Source organism: Schistocerca gregaria, chromosome 1 (assembly GCF_023897955.1).
Source record: "Schistocerca gregaria isolate iqSchGreg1 chromosome 1, iqSchGreg1.2, whole genome shotgun sequence".
Lineage (NCBI taxonomy): Eukaryota > Metazoa > Arthropoda > Insecta > Orthoptera > Acrididae > Schistocerca > Schistocerca gregaria.
The window spans coordinates 744499523-744514515 of NC_064920.1; the positions used below are offsets into that span (position 1 = coordinate 744499523).

At 42.6% G+C, this 14993-nt stretch overlaps 1 protein-coding gene across 1 annotated transcript in view; it reads right to left on the reverse strand.

Moving 5' to 3' along the window:
- LOC126267603 (nuclear hormone receptor FTZ-F1) overlaps positions 1 to 14993 on the reverse strand; it is a 199427-nt gene that overhangs the window by 147337 nt on the left and 37097 nt on the right. The window lies entirely within an intron of this gene.

Below are 14993 nucleotides of genomic sequence, written 5' to 3' on the forward strand. Positions count from 1 at the left end.
TGGCTGAGGACGGGATTGAACCGTCGTCCTCCCGAATGCGTCTCCAGTGTGCTAACCACTGCGCCACCTCGCTCGGTACTATAATAGGGTATTGCTCGTTTATTAGCAGACCTGTTTGTGACACACAAAACACGCGTATGCTTCAACGACGTGAAATAACAAAAACCATAGAAAATTAACGCCATGTACATTACCGTTAGCAGATGTGACTAACTCAAAGAAGGACAGTGAAAAAAAAATTCTAATCTGTCGTGTACGAGTACAATGGTAGGCCGGCCCATGTGACCGAGCGGTTCTAGGCGCTTCAGTCCGGAACAGCGCGACCGCTACGGTCGTAGGTTCGAATCTTGCCTCGAGCATGGATGTGTGTGACGTCCTTAAGTTAGTTGGGTTTAAGTAGTTCTAAGTTCTAGAGGACTGATGACCTCAGATGTTAAGTCCCATACTGCTCAGAGCCATTTGAAGTACAATGGTAAAAATCATGTCCACGAACGATTGCTGTAATGTCGTACAGCAACAAAGATGTGTGCACGGTACCTGAAAGACAAAACGCGTGTCACAAAGGAATAAAACCTATTAATAAAAAATATTAGTCCGTCTGGACCGGCTGGTAGCAGTTGCCAGGATTACGGGTAAGAATCGAAACCGTCTCTACAGCGGATGAGGAAGAAATTAGAAACGGTGGAGAGAGCGGAGGAGCCTTCGAGAGTAAATCTGAAGGAAACGCCTACTGATTTGGAAGTAATGAGGTGGCAGCCGTACCACAAAACTTACTTAGCGCAGCGGAAAACGAACGAAAACGGCTTCCGCAGATTGAGCAGACCAAACAGGCTAACGAATGGTCAAGTTTGAAGTTCGCAAAAGGTGGAAGTGCTTACTGCGTTATGATGATGTTGCAATGAGGCCGAAAGAAAAACTAAGTCTCTTTTCATTACTGTGTATTATGCAACCGTGCACATTATGTGAGGACTGTTAATTAGAATACATACTGCAACGGTCATTTACGTGTGACGTAAAAATGTCGATAGTCGCAAAAAGTCTCCTATTTTTCACAGAAATTTTAGTTATTAACCCGCCGGTGTATTGCGTAAACCAGCTACTAGACCGTCAGAACAATGTCATTTTCAACCCATTATCTGCCACAAAAATTTAAAAATAATTTTGTGAGAAAACGATCTACTTCGTGAGTTACTGCACAGCTGAATTGTCAATGGAATTCAAAAAAATGGAACTTAAAAAAATACGTTGCGCTTCCCAAAATGCTGCGTCAAGTGTATTTACGGGCTCGCACAGCAACAATGAGGTTCCGCACGCGGCTCCGACTTTCACGCCGTGCCATAGCGCGAATGGCTGGCTGACCCGTGCGGGGAAATAGGCGTTGGCCGGGACGCGTGTTCAGCAGGCGTAACCGATCACCGATACTGTTCCCTCCCTGCTGGAACTTTCCACCACCAGAGCGTCCGTTCAGCGTGACCCACCAATCACGCCTCTCACTCTTCTGTTCGCCGCCGCGGGCCAACGAAAGTTGTAAATTAACTTTACAAAACTCTCACGGTTTTTACACGAACAATGGACCACCAGCTGACGGAAACACTGCAATTTTCAACGAACGATTCATATCCAGGACTGAATGATGACAATATTATGAAAAGGAAAGATTGCTATTCACCATACAGTGAAGCAGACAGGCGCAATAAAAGGCTACTAAACACGGAAGCTTTCGGCCAGAAGGCATTCTTTAGAAATAGACAACATATCCACACACATTCACGCAAATGCTGCTCAACACATGTTCTAGCTAACGCAGCTTACAATCACGTGACCACTGCCTCTGGCTGCCGAGGCCCTCGCCGAAAGGTCACGTGTTTAGTGTTTGTTGTGCCTGTCTGCGACTCAACATCTCCACTATATGGTGAATGGTAATCTTTCCTTTGCATTGTCTTCTTGACCCGTGTATACTGATTAAAAGATGGAGCAATACCTATAGCGAAAAGTGATCACGGGGCACAGGGGATATTTCAGCGCGACTGATAAGAATTCTTACGTGAAACGCATTGTAATTTTCAGGAGCTGTGCGTGTGTTACAGTTGTAATAGCTGTTGGGTTACCTGCCATTGCGTCAGCCGCTAGGCTTATGCGGGTGCTAAGCGCCACTATGTTATCATTGACGTCGCAAAGCGGCAGGTCCCGTTTGTTATATATCTGCAGACCTGTTCAGCAGCCTATCTAGGACAATGAAAGCAACTTCGTTCAGTTTTAAGTTAACTTATCGTGACGCAACAAGTTGGTAGTTTCCGAATAAAACAGGTATATAACAGAGAAAAACTATGGGGATAACTCTAAAAGAATACAAAATCATCCAGGCTCTGAGCACACCAAAAGAAGGCTACGTAACAGAGTCCTTCAAAACATGAAATTACAACGCACACATTAAGTTTGTAAAATTACATCTTACCCCCAGATTCTGAGACGATAATAGCACTAATGCTCTGTCAGAGTCATGCAGTTCATTCTTATCATCACTCGTGAAGTTTGTGTCCACCAGCAGTGGCAGATGAAGCTTTGGCAGTGCCAGTCACTAGTGCTGGCGAAACGTCAGAAAAAAATCATCAAACAGTCGTCGACCGAAGAACCCAAGACAGAAGCCAATAGGCGATTTGGCAAACACACAATGTTTATATAGTCTGCTCTTGTTGTTTCTGGTTGAGAATAAATAGTTGCAGTTTTATCACAGAATTTTGAACTTGCGAGATCGTCAGCAGCAAAGATTCCTAGCAACGTTCTATTAGTACTCATTTTTACGCACAGAACGTTCATACAACCATGAGAAACCTCCAAATATGTCCTTCTTTGGGGTGTTTTTCAATTCGTGTGTCTCATTCGCAACTTCTTTGGTCTTGACGAATCACCAGCGACCCAGTCTTATCTTCGTCGTTCTGTGACAGATTTTTATGGATAACATCATGTCTCGCCAACAATGATCATTTCTTTCAGAAAAGAACTGGCCACGTTTTTCACTTCAATCAAGTCGCATGTTTGTACGTGAAATGTAATCGACGCAGAGGTCTTTTCTACCAAACAAGTCAGAAAACGCTTGAAATTGAGTTCTCTTCGCACACTTATAGGGGCGCAGGTGCAAGAATGGAAAGATAGAGATAATGACGCAGTAGTTCAGCAAGTGTGTTTGACAGCGCCACGTAATTAACGCCTACGAGTCAGCGCTTAAGCGACGTGGCGCTGGGGGCGTGAGTCACGGCGACCGTCATAAGGGCTGGCGGGGTGGCGTGCGGCGGGACAAGTGGATCCATTGTAGCGTAGATGGAGACTTTAACTGGCCAGCGGCGCGCTACCCGCATCTGCGCCCGCACACACACTTCTCAGCTCTCGACGCACCGCGTACCCGCCTCTGGACCTGGATACCAATTGTAATATCTCGTATTTCTCCGTAATACAGTACTACTTTCTCTGATCTTCTGCATCTCGCTCTCTCTACAAAACTCTCCTAATTTTCATCTATTTTCATCTCAGTTTACCTCATATCTTCATGCAACGCACAAAATTTTAGAAAATGGGTACTATCAGTCCGAAATAAGTCTCAGATCTAACTAGCGGAAATCGAACTCCTACGTGCAGTAAACAGCAGTTCTAAAACCTGACCATGTAACAAATGATGAGATCGGTAAGGAATTAGGCATATTTTCTTAGTGAAAAAGGAAAAACAGAATCAAAAGATGAAACACATGACGAAAATGGATGAAAACTGCACCCCAAAACAGGCTTTGCAATATGTACCCTCAAGGAGACAGTGAGGGCCCTCTTAGAAACGGCGGCCTATAGAAGAGAAACAGGCCAGAGATGCTATGCCATGAAACTGATGACAATTATGATGGTATTGAAAAGCATAACTGATTACGCGAAGTATCGTCACTGGACTATTACATGTGAAGTAACTTTCGGTGAAGTACTAAATATCAGTAGCAACCGGCAGTATAAAATCAAAAGATCTTGTCAAAGATATCTGAATATGGAGATATGCTGATTAAATACGGCATATGCACACTCACTTTTAACGTAAACGCTATGTACAGTAGTGTAAATGAGGATATATTACATTTGCCGAAAGGTGGATTTTGTTTCAAAGGAAGCTCTTCGGCTTCATTGCTTCACAAATTTCGACTTTTCTTGGGATTGGCTGGTTGGTGCTTCTTGTTTGCACTCTGACAGGGAATTTCGTTCTGCTATTGTCCGGCATTCAGTATAGTTTGAAATTTTCCGCGGTTCGGAATTTAATACTGTATCTCGAAATTCTGTGATAAATCTCACAGAGAAAGTTTTGACGATGCAGTTATATCCATATTAGGCAAAAGTTTACATTTTGCTCCGACAACAAGGCGTTTATTGGTCTTTGATTTTGTAAGTTCTGTTGAACAGGCTGTTTTTGAACTACCCCCTGATGCTACATAGCCGGCCGCGGTGGTCTCGCGGTTCTAGGCGCGCAGTCCGGAACCGTGCGACTGCTACAGTCGCACGTTCGAATCCTGCCTTGGGCATAGATGTGTGTGATGTCCTTAGGCTAGTTAGGTTTAAGTAGTTCTAAGTTCTAAGGGACTGATGACCACAGCTGTTAAGACCCATAGTGCTCAGAGCCATTTGAACCATTTTTTTATGCTACAGAGGAGGTTAGGAGGGAAGCCTATCTAGTGCTGACTTGGGCAAGTCCATCCAAGCGTAAAGTAACAGCAGCTGAGATCTGCTTTACGTTAATTTACAGTTGATCCGGATACTGTTATTTTATCTGAGAACAAGGGCAATGCTACTGTTGGATTCGACATCCAGGATTACGTTCAAAAGATGCAGTGCTTGCTATCTGATTCAGCGTACTGCAAAATCACTGCTCAGTCGACAAAAAAGTGTTGAGCGAACGACTAACAACATCCTGAAGAAAAATTGCTTGTCGCGGAAGAGTATCATGAGTCTTAATTCTTAATGTGTTACCCTAGATAATATGACCCTCCGCAAACCCAAAAGGAAGAGATTCCTTTTAAACTAGCACATTGGTGCTCCACCATATCGTGCAGAAAATACTTCGCTACTTTGTTGAGCCCACTAATAGATTGGTGGGCTCATCACATTACAAACTCAGTGGATTCCTTGTGTTGATTAGAGGGAATGCGTTTGAATTACGGATATTTTAATAAATTTTGATGTGGTCTCTCTCTCCTGGTTAATTGCGTTAGGTTTGGTTTTAAATCAGCGACACTGTTTCGACATATGGTGACTTCAATCCACCAAAAATGACAATGACCATTACTATGAACAGACATACTTTGTTGCAATGAGGATCGAGTTGTCACCTATTATTGCCAGTTTGTATATAGATTTCGAGGAACGTGTCTTGGAGTCAGCGGCACTGAAACCTGTGAGTCCTTTTTTCAGTTACGTAGACGATATTTTTGCTGTTTAACCTCATGAATGTGAGAATTTAAACAGATTTTTACAACATCTGAAATGCTACATCTTTTCCTTGATCGGTTGGTTAGGAGGAAGGTTGGCGGTAGGCTGAGATATGCCGTTTATAGGAAACCAACTCACACTGACTTTTATCTACAGCAGGGATTCCCAAAGTGGTCGATATCGACCCCTTGGGGTCGATATCGGTTTCCTAGAGGTTGGCATAAACGAAAACTGATTTTGGGGGTCGACGAGGTCTAAAAATCGACCCCTATTAAATTAACACGAGTTCTTATTTAAAACTTTCAAGATAGGTAGGTACTGTATTGTTTATGTTGTGTTACGTGTACTAAGAATAATTAATATTTTTGTACGAAATAGCATTGCTAATTCTCACTCTGTCTTCTTCTATTGACCTAAGTCAGAATGCAAAATAACACTCTGTAGCAGCTGTTTTAAGTTAGCGGACCATAAAAGGGGTTGATCTTAAAAGTAAGTAATTTGGCCACGGGGGTCTGAGGTAACAGTTCATTTTGAAAAAGGGGTCACTTGTCCAAAATAGTTTGGGCATCCCTGATCTACAGTCTGATAGTTGCCAGTGTCCGGCTCAGTGTGATGGGTACTTCGTACATTGGTTCACAAGGTCCAAGTCATCTTAGACCCTGAACGTTTATCAGCTGTGTTGGCCCAATCGAAGTCACCTTTCCTCGCAACGGTTATAGTGAATGAGAGATCAGAACGCGCTTTGCGCTACTGACCGACCGAGAATTCTGTGAGTGACGACGACAACAAGGTGACACCAATCTCTATGGCCTTTCTGTCTTACGCTGGAGGCATTTCCAACAGGATTGGTTGTAACAGATCTTGAAAATACCGCATCAGTTGTAAGGTTCTTTTTATTTTTTAATAGTTAGAACACGACCGTATTCGGGTTCTTACATTCCCACCATCAGGTCTTATAACTTTGTGCTGTGAACCCGAACGCCGCGGTGGACGAGTACAGTGGTGATACACGGCATCTTGCAAATCGTCCACCGCGCCGTTCGGGTTCACAGCACAAAGTTATAAGACCTGATGGTGGGAATGTAAGAACCCGAAAACGGTCGTGTTTTGACTACTGAAAAATAAAAAGAACCTTACAACTAATGCGACATTTTCAACCTCTGCTGCAATGTTGAGTTGCAAATGTTCCTCCGGATGGATTGATTGCATTCTGAGAAAATATTATGTGAAATGTGTTTTTCGACCACCATCTAGGATTAGGGTCCTTTAAGGATTAGCAAAGGATCATCTTTGTGTAAGGTGGTGTGTCTCGTACTCCTTTCAGTTGTCGTAGGTCATATATTGATCAGACCATCAGGGCCGCGGAGGACCGGTGCAATGGGCGTAAGCGTTACACGCGCTTGTAACCGCAGAGCAGATCTGCTATTGCAGAACATTGTCCTGGTACTGGTCGTCCAACGTAAAAAAAACACACGGAGATCCTGGCAGGCACTTCCAGGTGTTGAAATTAAATTAACTAATGACCTTCTAAACAGTAATGGAGAGCAATGGGGGTTTGTGTCTAAATTCTGGGGAGAGACTCAGCGCTACCTCACCCGGTGATTATTAATATTCAATATCGATAACGTGACGTTGGTCCTCTTTGGTTGAGTGGTGGCGATGAGGATCTAAATTTTCTGGCACAGGCTTCTCTTTGCATTTAGGCCTTAAAATGGCAGGGAGGGCATCTGTCGAAATATGGGCGGATGTCTAATATGTAACCCGGCTGAACTGCGTATGTTATCTGAACAATATAGGTAAGCATAATGCTAATTTAACAGATACACATTGGCCATCTACATTTAAATCTGTCCGTCGCTGAGGCGCATCTTTGTGACGGAAATAAGTGTGTCATTCCATTTTCTAATATTCTTCCTCATTATCAAAAAACAACCACACGCCCGCAAGGAGAACATTTACTCTCTATCGACAGAATCAGTTCCTAATGAATGTTGTGTTCACGACTGCAATATGCACACAGCATGTCAAGAAGCGTTGACGTTAACCTTGTTTTAATTCCTAATATCACTCTATGGCTCTAACTGGCACATTCCAGATTCATCATCCGTGAAATATTGCTTTACTCTAACCTAATGTCCGAAAAAGCCCTGAGACTCTTTGACCCGGTGAAATAAATAAATAACGGATAATTTTTTAAAGGACACCATATTCGCTGTTGGCAGTAAAGATCATTTATTCCACAACTGTAGTTTCGGCACTGAGACCATTAAGAAGTGGTACTGCATAAAAATTTCGCTTCAATACGTCGAAATATAAAATCTTCTGACACATATACATGTCATCGTCAGAACAGAGACGTTTTACTGTAAGAAATAAGCACCACTGTACGAACGCCAAGCTCCGCACATCGTGAAATGATGTAAATTACATGAGCTACAGCCAATGTAAACATGTGAGCTGTGCTTAAGATCATTGGTTTTTTGCGAATTGTGTTAAGGATTTTGACAATGGCATTAGTTCATATAATTTACATAATTTCTCAATGTACGGAGTTTCATTCTCTTCCAATGCTGACGTATTCTTGTAGTGAAAAGGTTCAATTCTGACTAAGACATTGTATAGATGAATAAGGATTTAAAAGTATGACACGTGTTGAAGCAAAATCTTTCGCCGTACCACTTGATAATAACTTTACAGTCGAAATGGCAACTGTGAAATAAATAAATCTCTATAGTCAACGGCGAATATGATGTCTCTTAAAAAATTTCAAGTGACTGTGAACCACAACCAGGAGAAGTTAATCATAGGGATACAGCTCGACTCATTACCGATGGCGCTCTGCTGCGTGCATACACACTATTTATTTCATCTAATTAAACAGCAAAAAATCCACAATTTCATGGAACTTAGGGAAAGGTAAAGAGGTCATCAACCAGGACGGTGTTTTTAACTCAATATAGCATTTCTGAACATAGCTTTTCTGAACATAGCTCTATTAAACAGAGCATGCTCTTACCTTATTCCGACCTATCATCTGACTTATGCAATCAGTTACGTGTTGTTGAAATTAAATCCCGGGAACGTCACAATTTCCAGCTACCCAAAGAATTTCCACAGGTGGTTTTCACGATTAATGACAAAAACATCTCTGGTGCGATCGGAGGAATTGAACACACCCTTGGTTTTATCGTCGAACACGTACCCACCCGTGAAGCTACAATGAATTTTTTCCTTTAGCGGTGTGTGCTGCTGCTGATAACGTACCACGCGATCATGGGATACAAAGGAATCTAATCAACAACAAGTAAGACATGGGATGATATGTCATACATTTTACACGAATCTTGAAAAAGATACATACTGGAATAGTTTCTAACCACAGATCTTTGGTTATTGACAAGATTCGTACATGTTGGTGGACCAAGGGAAGTGTGTGCCTGGCTACGAGAGTAGGACTGCGCCGTGCTGAGCCTCTTAGGGAAAAATCTTAATTTTTCTACAAACTCAGGAGTTCCAGTTTTCATATGTCTGAGTATAACGCTTTACATTCGTTATTGCAAGGTGTAATAAAAAGGATTACGAGTATATGCAATATAGCGTGACTCCGATGTGGGTACATAAGCATCAAAACTGGGCAAAGGATTAGTGTGTATTCCCGACGTTGTGCGGTGAGTGCGGAACCGTGAACCACGACGACGTTATTTACCAAATGCGTCCAAACAGGACCAATGTTCTATTATTCTTTTCTTGGCTGTCGAAGGACAGTCGCTGATAGATATTAATCGGAGAATGAAGAATGTGTGTGTCTGTCAAAAATCCCGTTGTAGAATGGTGCGCGAAATTCTATGCTGCTTCACGATAACGCAAGTCCCCGTATCGCAAACGTAGAAGTTACACTAACTTAAATTGGAGACACTGGAGCACCCGCGCTATAGTCGGGATCTCACCCCATGCGATTACCACGCATTCGGTCACTTGAAAACGGCCTTGAAGGATCGACGATTCCTACCGAACAAAAATGTGCAGAAGACAGTTATGGACTTCTTCACGCAGCACCACACCGTGCTTCACCAAACAGGTATCTTTTAATCAGGTGTGTCCGTGGAATTACTGCCTCAATGTTTACGGTGATTTTACCTGACTGGCATAGAGATTCTCGGCTCTATGGCCTTCGAATGTGAACTTATGGATCGCCTCTTATACGCACCATTCCGGAGAAGCAAAAGAAAAGAAAAAGGAGTCACGCCCAGAAGCTGACAACTGTACCGTTTCTCTTCCATCGCTTGGTCAGGGCATAAACGCTTGTACCCTGAAGACTTGCCTTGTTTAATTACCACATTACCTGAGAAATAATTATGACTGACATAAGAAGGCATCGCTACACACAAAAAATAAGGAAAGGAAATCAATCGTTACTGTTTTTCGAACGATCATGATACTGATTGGCAGTAATTAGCAGGAGATACTCCCCATCGCAACCCCATCAGATTTAGTAGTAAGAGGGCGCAGTGGACATCCCATCAAAAACTAAATACAGATCAAGCATACAACAGGAAGAAGGCGTACTGGATCGTGGGAAGAAAAAGAAAAATAGAAACAGTGAACGGTCCAAGGAGAAGAATTGCAATATAGAGCAGTGGGCAAAAGCAATGGCGTTGACTGGTTACGGTGTTGGACTACCAAGCGGGCGAGCTGTGTTCAAATCTCTGTCAGGCCAATTCTTTTTATTTTTTCGCTGTTTGCTTCATTCAAATTTGTGTCTATGTAGTGATGTAAAGCCCGTTTGCAATAGCGAGGTGTGAGGTAGGTGGCTATAATGTCAGCTGATTTTGCACAACTATTCCATTAGCAGTCGAAAGGAATTTGTTTTAGAATGGGAACTGCAAACATTTGATCATAAGAACATACTTCAACCGAATCCTCCACCGTAAAACACGTCTGGTGTGTTATACATGTTATCAGAGACAGTACGTGAGTCGTATGATGGAACTCTCTTATCGACGTACCTAATTTGTACGAATGGTAAGTGAGTGATATATACTTCCTTTCCCGACATAGGTGTTCGTATGAATGAGAATGTGATCAATCCCAAGGAAATGAAGAAAACATAATAGTTTGTCACATTAACTACAACAAATGAACGCAACAGTTTCACAGTCACACAGTTTCTCTGCGCTCTGTTAAAACAGTTTCTGACGTTTCTGAAGTCGCGTTCCGTTTTGGAAGTCTTGAATCTTGAATTCCTTTGTTGTAACACAGTTCACACCCGTTTATTTGTTGTTTTCATTTCTGTGAGACGTCTATGTGGTGCCTTGCCTGCTCTCACTATTCATCGCTTTCGCTTGCGACGGTAACGTATTCTTACCACATGGCTCATATTCGATAACCAATGTGTACTATGACAACTGTCAAAACTACAGAAAGAGAACAAACATTTCAATGACCGGACGGACAGTTCATAATGTTGTGGAAAAAATTAGCAAATAAACGGAGTTTTGAATACTGCTCGCCCACTGTCTAACACCACGACCACTTATCCACGACGCCATTGCCGTTTGAGGCTTCTGTTTATTGCATTTCTTGTTCATGGACCTTTCACTGTTTCTATTTTGCTTTTTTTTCATAGTTCAGTACACTTCTGCCTGTTTTCATATTTGATCTGTGTTCAGTTTTTGACACGCTATCCAATGGGCCATCTTATTACTAAATCTGAGAGGGGGGGGGGGGGGGGGGCGGGAATGATGGGGAGTTTTCCTTGTAAGGAAAATCTTTAAGGCAAGACAACTTTATGTTTTGAACAAAATCTTTGTGAAAACTTATATCGGTACATTGTTATGTCGCTGTTGGACAAAACACATATTTCTAAGATCGCTTTATTTTCTCGTTCACAGAAAGGTACACAAAAGGTAATGTTATTAAGAAAGGTCGGTTATACGCAGCATGATGCTGTTTCACGTAACAGGTTGCCATTAATGTTATCAGTCGAACCTGTTGGCAAGACATTCTGCAATATTGCAAAACCAACGAAAAGAAAAACCATCATCTCACGCTGCCGTTGGGAATTTTTCTCGGCGGAGGCCGCCAATCTGTCTGGCTACCGCGCAGCACGCCGCGGCGCTGCTCAGACAGGAGCGGTTGCGCCCGCGTGCGCTCCGCACCCGTTATCTTATCGCAGCAAGACGGCGGCACAACTCAACCACTCAGCTGTGCAAATTTCGGGAAGAGAGCATCTCTTTTTTCCCCCCTAACAATTTCTGCTGTCGCTGTTTATTCTTGCTATACAGAGGCGTGGCCCCAGCCTTAGCTGAGAGCCTGCGGTCACGCCACTGGTAAGTTTAGCAACCGAAGTGCGCAGGCTGAAAAGCGCAAGAAACACAGTTGAACGACACACTTCTGCACTTCCAGAAAAAATGCAAACTACTTAAATAAAGTATTATTACGATAGTCTAACCGAAAATGTGGAGAGATTTGCAATGCGATATGTCTTCAGTGAGTCGCTTACCTTGGAGTAATATCAGCAGTGAAGCAGCTTGGAATCCATGGGATCATATAGTTGTTTTCCTTTCCCTAACATTACCTGTAAAACGTGCTACAGGAATTCCAGAAAGTCGAAATGAGTAAGTTCATCACACAAAACCTACCAAAACGACGCTGAACTATTAGCCCTCGAAACCAATTTTCGTGGCCGTTGAAATACTAGATAAGCAGCCTAATGCGTTGCTTCCATATCTTGAGCCGTCTAGTGAATCTGACGTCACAGAGCTGCACCGAGCAACACTAATTACACACTAGAAAGCAAACTGGTGTTTCGGGGACATGATACCCGTTAAAAATAAACACTATCTAATATGGAATTACTCAACAGGTTTCTTGCGTACCTCAACTCCTACCTAGCAACTAAATAAGCATCCTAGTTTAGGCTGCTGTTGGTTCCTAAAGTCCCTGTAGTCGAATGCCGTGATGTTCCTTCAATGAAACCACTAGCATTTCTTCGCAGCATGTTTTTCTAACTGAACTTGCAGTGCGCTTTTCAAATGTAGCGTTGACTTCGAAGGTATCGATGGAACTTCCCTTTGTGCACATCATCCGACCGGCTGTTTCCGTATCATTTAGTCGCTCAGCGTAACTGTAGTTAAGTCCCCTAAATGTGATGAGAGACTTACAGAAAGAGTGAGTAATGATTGCACCATTCATTCTCCTTAGATAGCGAAAGAAAAGCGCAGAAAATCTAAATTTCGGATTGTGAACCGTCTTTTGAAATCACATACGTCATAATACGCGACCAGTATTTTACAACAGGAACACTCGTTGTCTTTCACAGTTTTAAAGGACTGTATTCATACAAAAGATAAGATAATCAAAATTCAATTATAATAATAATAATAAATACTCCATACTTTGAGGAAGACTTACGTGTGTTCACCAAAATTCGTGCAATTTTATAGCTAAATCTGCTTCGAATGAAAAGCGAACCTCAGCAGCTTGCGTTGCTACATCTGGAACTCCTTATTCACACTAGGTGCTTTGACTATTGCTACAAGGTGATTTCATTATGATGTTCGAGAACTTTGCAGTAATGATCTCAAGAATGATGCCCGAACGTCGTCCAGATATTTCCTTTAAATTCCCACACTTCTGAGGGAAGAAGTCGTACAATATGCGCTCAAAATATCGTTAGCTTTTTCCTTTAGTTAGCTTTTTCCTTTTAGTTACGTTATAATAGTGGAACAGAAATTGGTCTGGAATGTATATTCCAAACAGAAAAAAATGGCAGAGTGTAAACCGTACTTTGAGAAAGTTACTACATGCAAAATTCACCTAGTGGTACAGCACTACTGTCTGACATTGCTCGAAGTTTCACACTTACGTTGGGTCTGTAATTTTACTTGGATAAGGAACAAGTCGGTATAACAGCCAACTATGGTTCATGAAGAAGCTTACAAATGATTTTCATAATCATCTTATGACCTATCTCAAGTATGTGGGATTATGAAGCTTCCTGGCAGGTTAAAACTGTGTGTCGGACCGAGACCGAACTCAAGACCTTTGCCTTGCGCGGGAAAGAGTTCTACTGGCAGTGCTACCCAAGCACGACTCACGATCCATTCTCACAGCTTTACTTCGTTACACCAGTACCTTGTCTCCTACCTTCCAAATTTCACAGAACTCTCCTGCGAAACTCGAAGGCTGGCACTCCTGGAGGAGAGCCTAAGCCGAATCTCTCCAATAGCCTTTCCTTCCAAGAGTGCTGTAGTTGGAGTCACAAACGATTGCGGTCGAGTTTAAGCTCGCTCTGCACACCTCGATCACGCGTTCTCCGACAGCCAATGAACGTTTGATAATGTTCAGCGCGCACTGCTGTGGATGTTACATGCAATTCGAACATTATATTGATTGTAGCGAGTTATTTAATAAGTTTTTATTCCATTTTTTGCGAGTTACCAAGGCTGGGGGTGGCGGTGGTGAGCAAGAAATTCTACACAAGCAAGCAAGACACACAATTTTCGGGATACACGCTTTCACAAAGTGCACAGCACGCTATGCGCGTACCGTAACTGCCTCCTGGAATCGGCAACAATCCAGTTCCCGACCTTGTTTTGACGTGCGCGAATAGCCATCGTTCGTGGCTCGGCATGTAGTGTTGTAAGTTTGCCAGGAGAGCTTCTGTGAAGTAAGAGACAACGTACTGAAGGATGTAAAGCTGTGAGGACGGGGCGTAAATCGTGCTTGGGTAACTCAGTCAGTAGAGAGCACTTGCCTGTGAAAAGCAAAGGGCCCGAGTTCGAGTCTCGGTCCAGCACTTTTAATCTGCGAGGAAGTTTCATATATGCACACACTCCGTTGTAGAGTCAGTAGCTTCACCCGCCTCATAACAGAACGAGCGAACTTCTCATATCTCCCATATCCGCGCATCACCAATCCGAAGCGTCAAAAATTTCATTTTATGGAACCGTCGGAAAAGACGTTCGTCTTCATTTCACAGGGAGTGTCATTAAGATAGTTTCCTCGTCCGAAAACATTTCATGTCTTCGGATGTGTCCCTCGGCCACAAGTCGCTGTTTATCTGTCAAATAAGCAGTACGGGTGTAGCAGCATGTGCAACCATTGTACTAACCAAACCACAAAGTCGACAGTTTCTTCTACGATGTAAACTGATGAGTACTGTAATTAAAAGAAAGGATTTTTCTTTAACTTCTGACATGACAAGATCAAAGATGAAAAGACTGAAGTAAGAAGTATGAAAACCAACATACTGCCGTATCGTTACAGGAGCTTAGTGATATATCCGTAATAATGTCTGAAACTTCCTGGCAGATTAAAAAAACTGCCTTTTCACAACCCTTAAATCTTACGTTAGGTAAGAGTATTCTCCGTGGAATTTTGCTACAATGAACTGACATCAGTGTCACTCTATGGCTTTCGGTTGTTGTAAACGAATGCAGTACTAACTACACTGGCATGGATGTGTGTGATGTCTTCAGGTTAGTTAGGTTTAAGTAGTTCTAAGTTCTAGGGGACTGATGACCTCAGATGTTAAG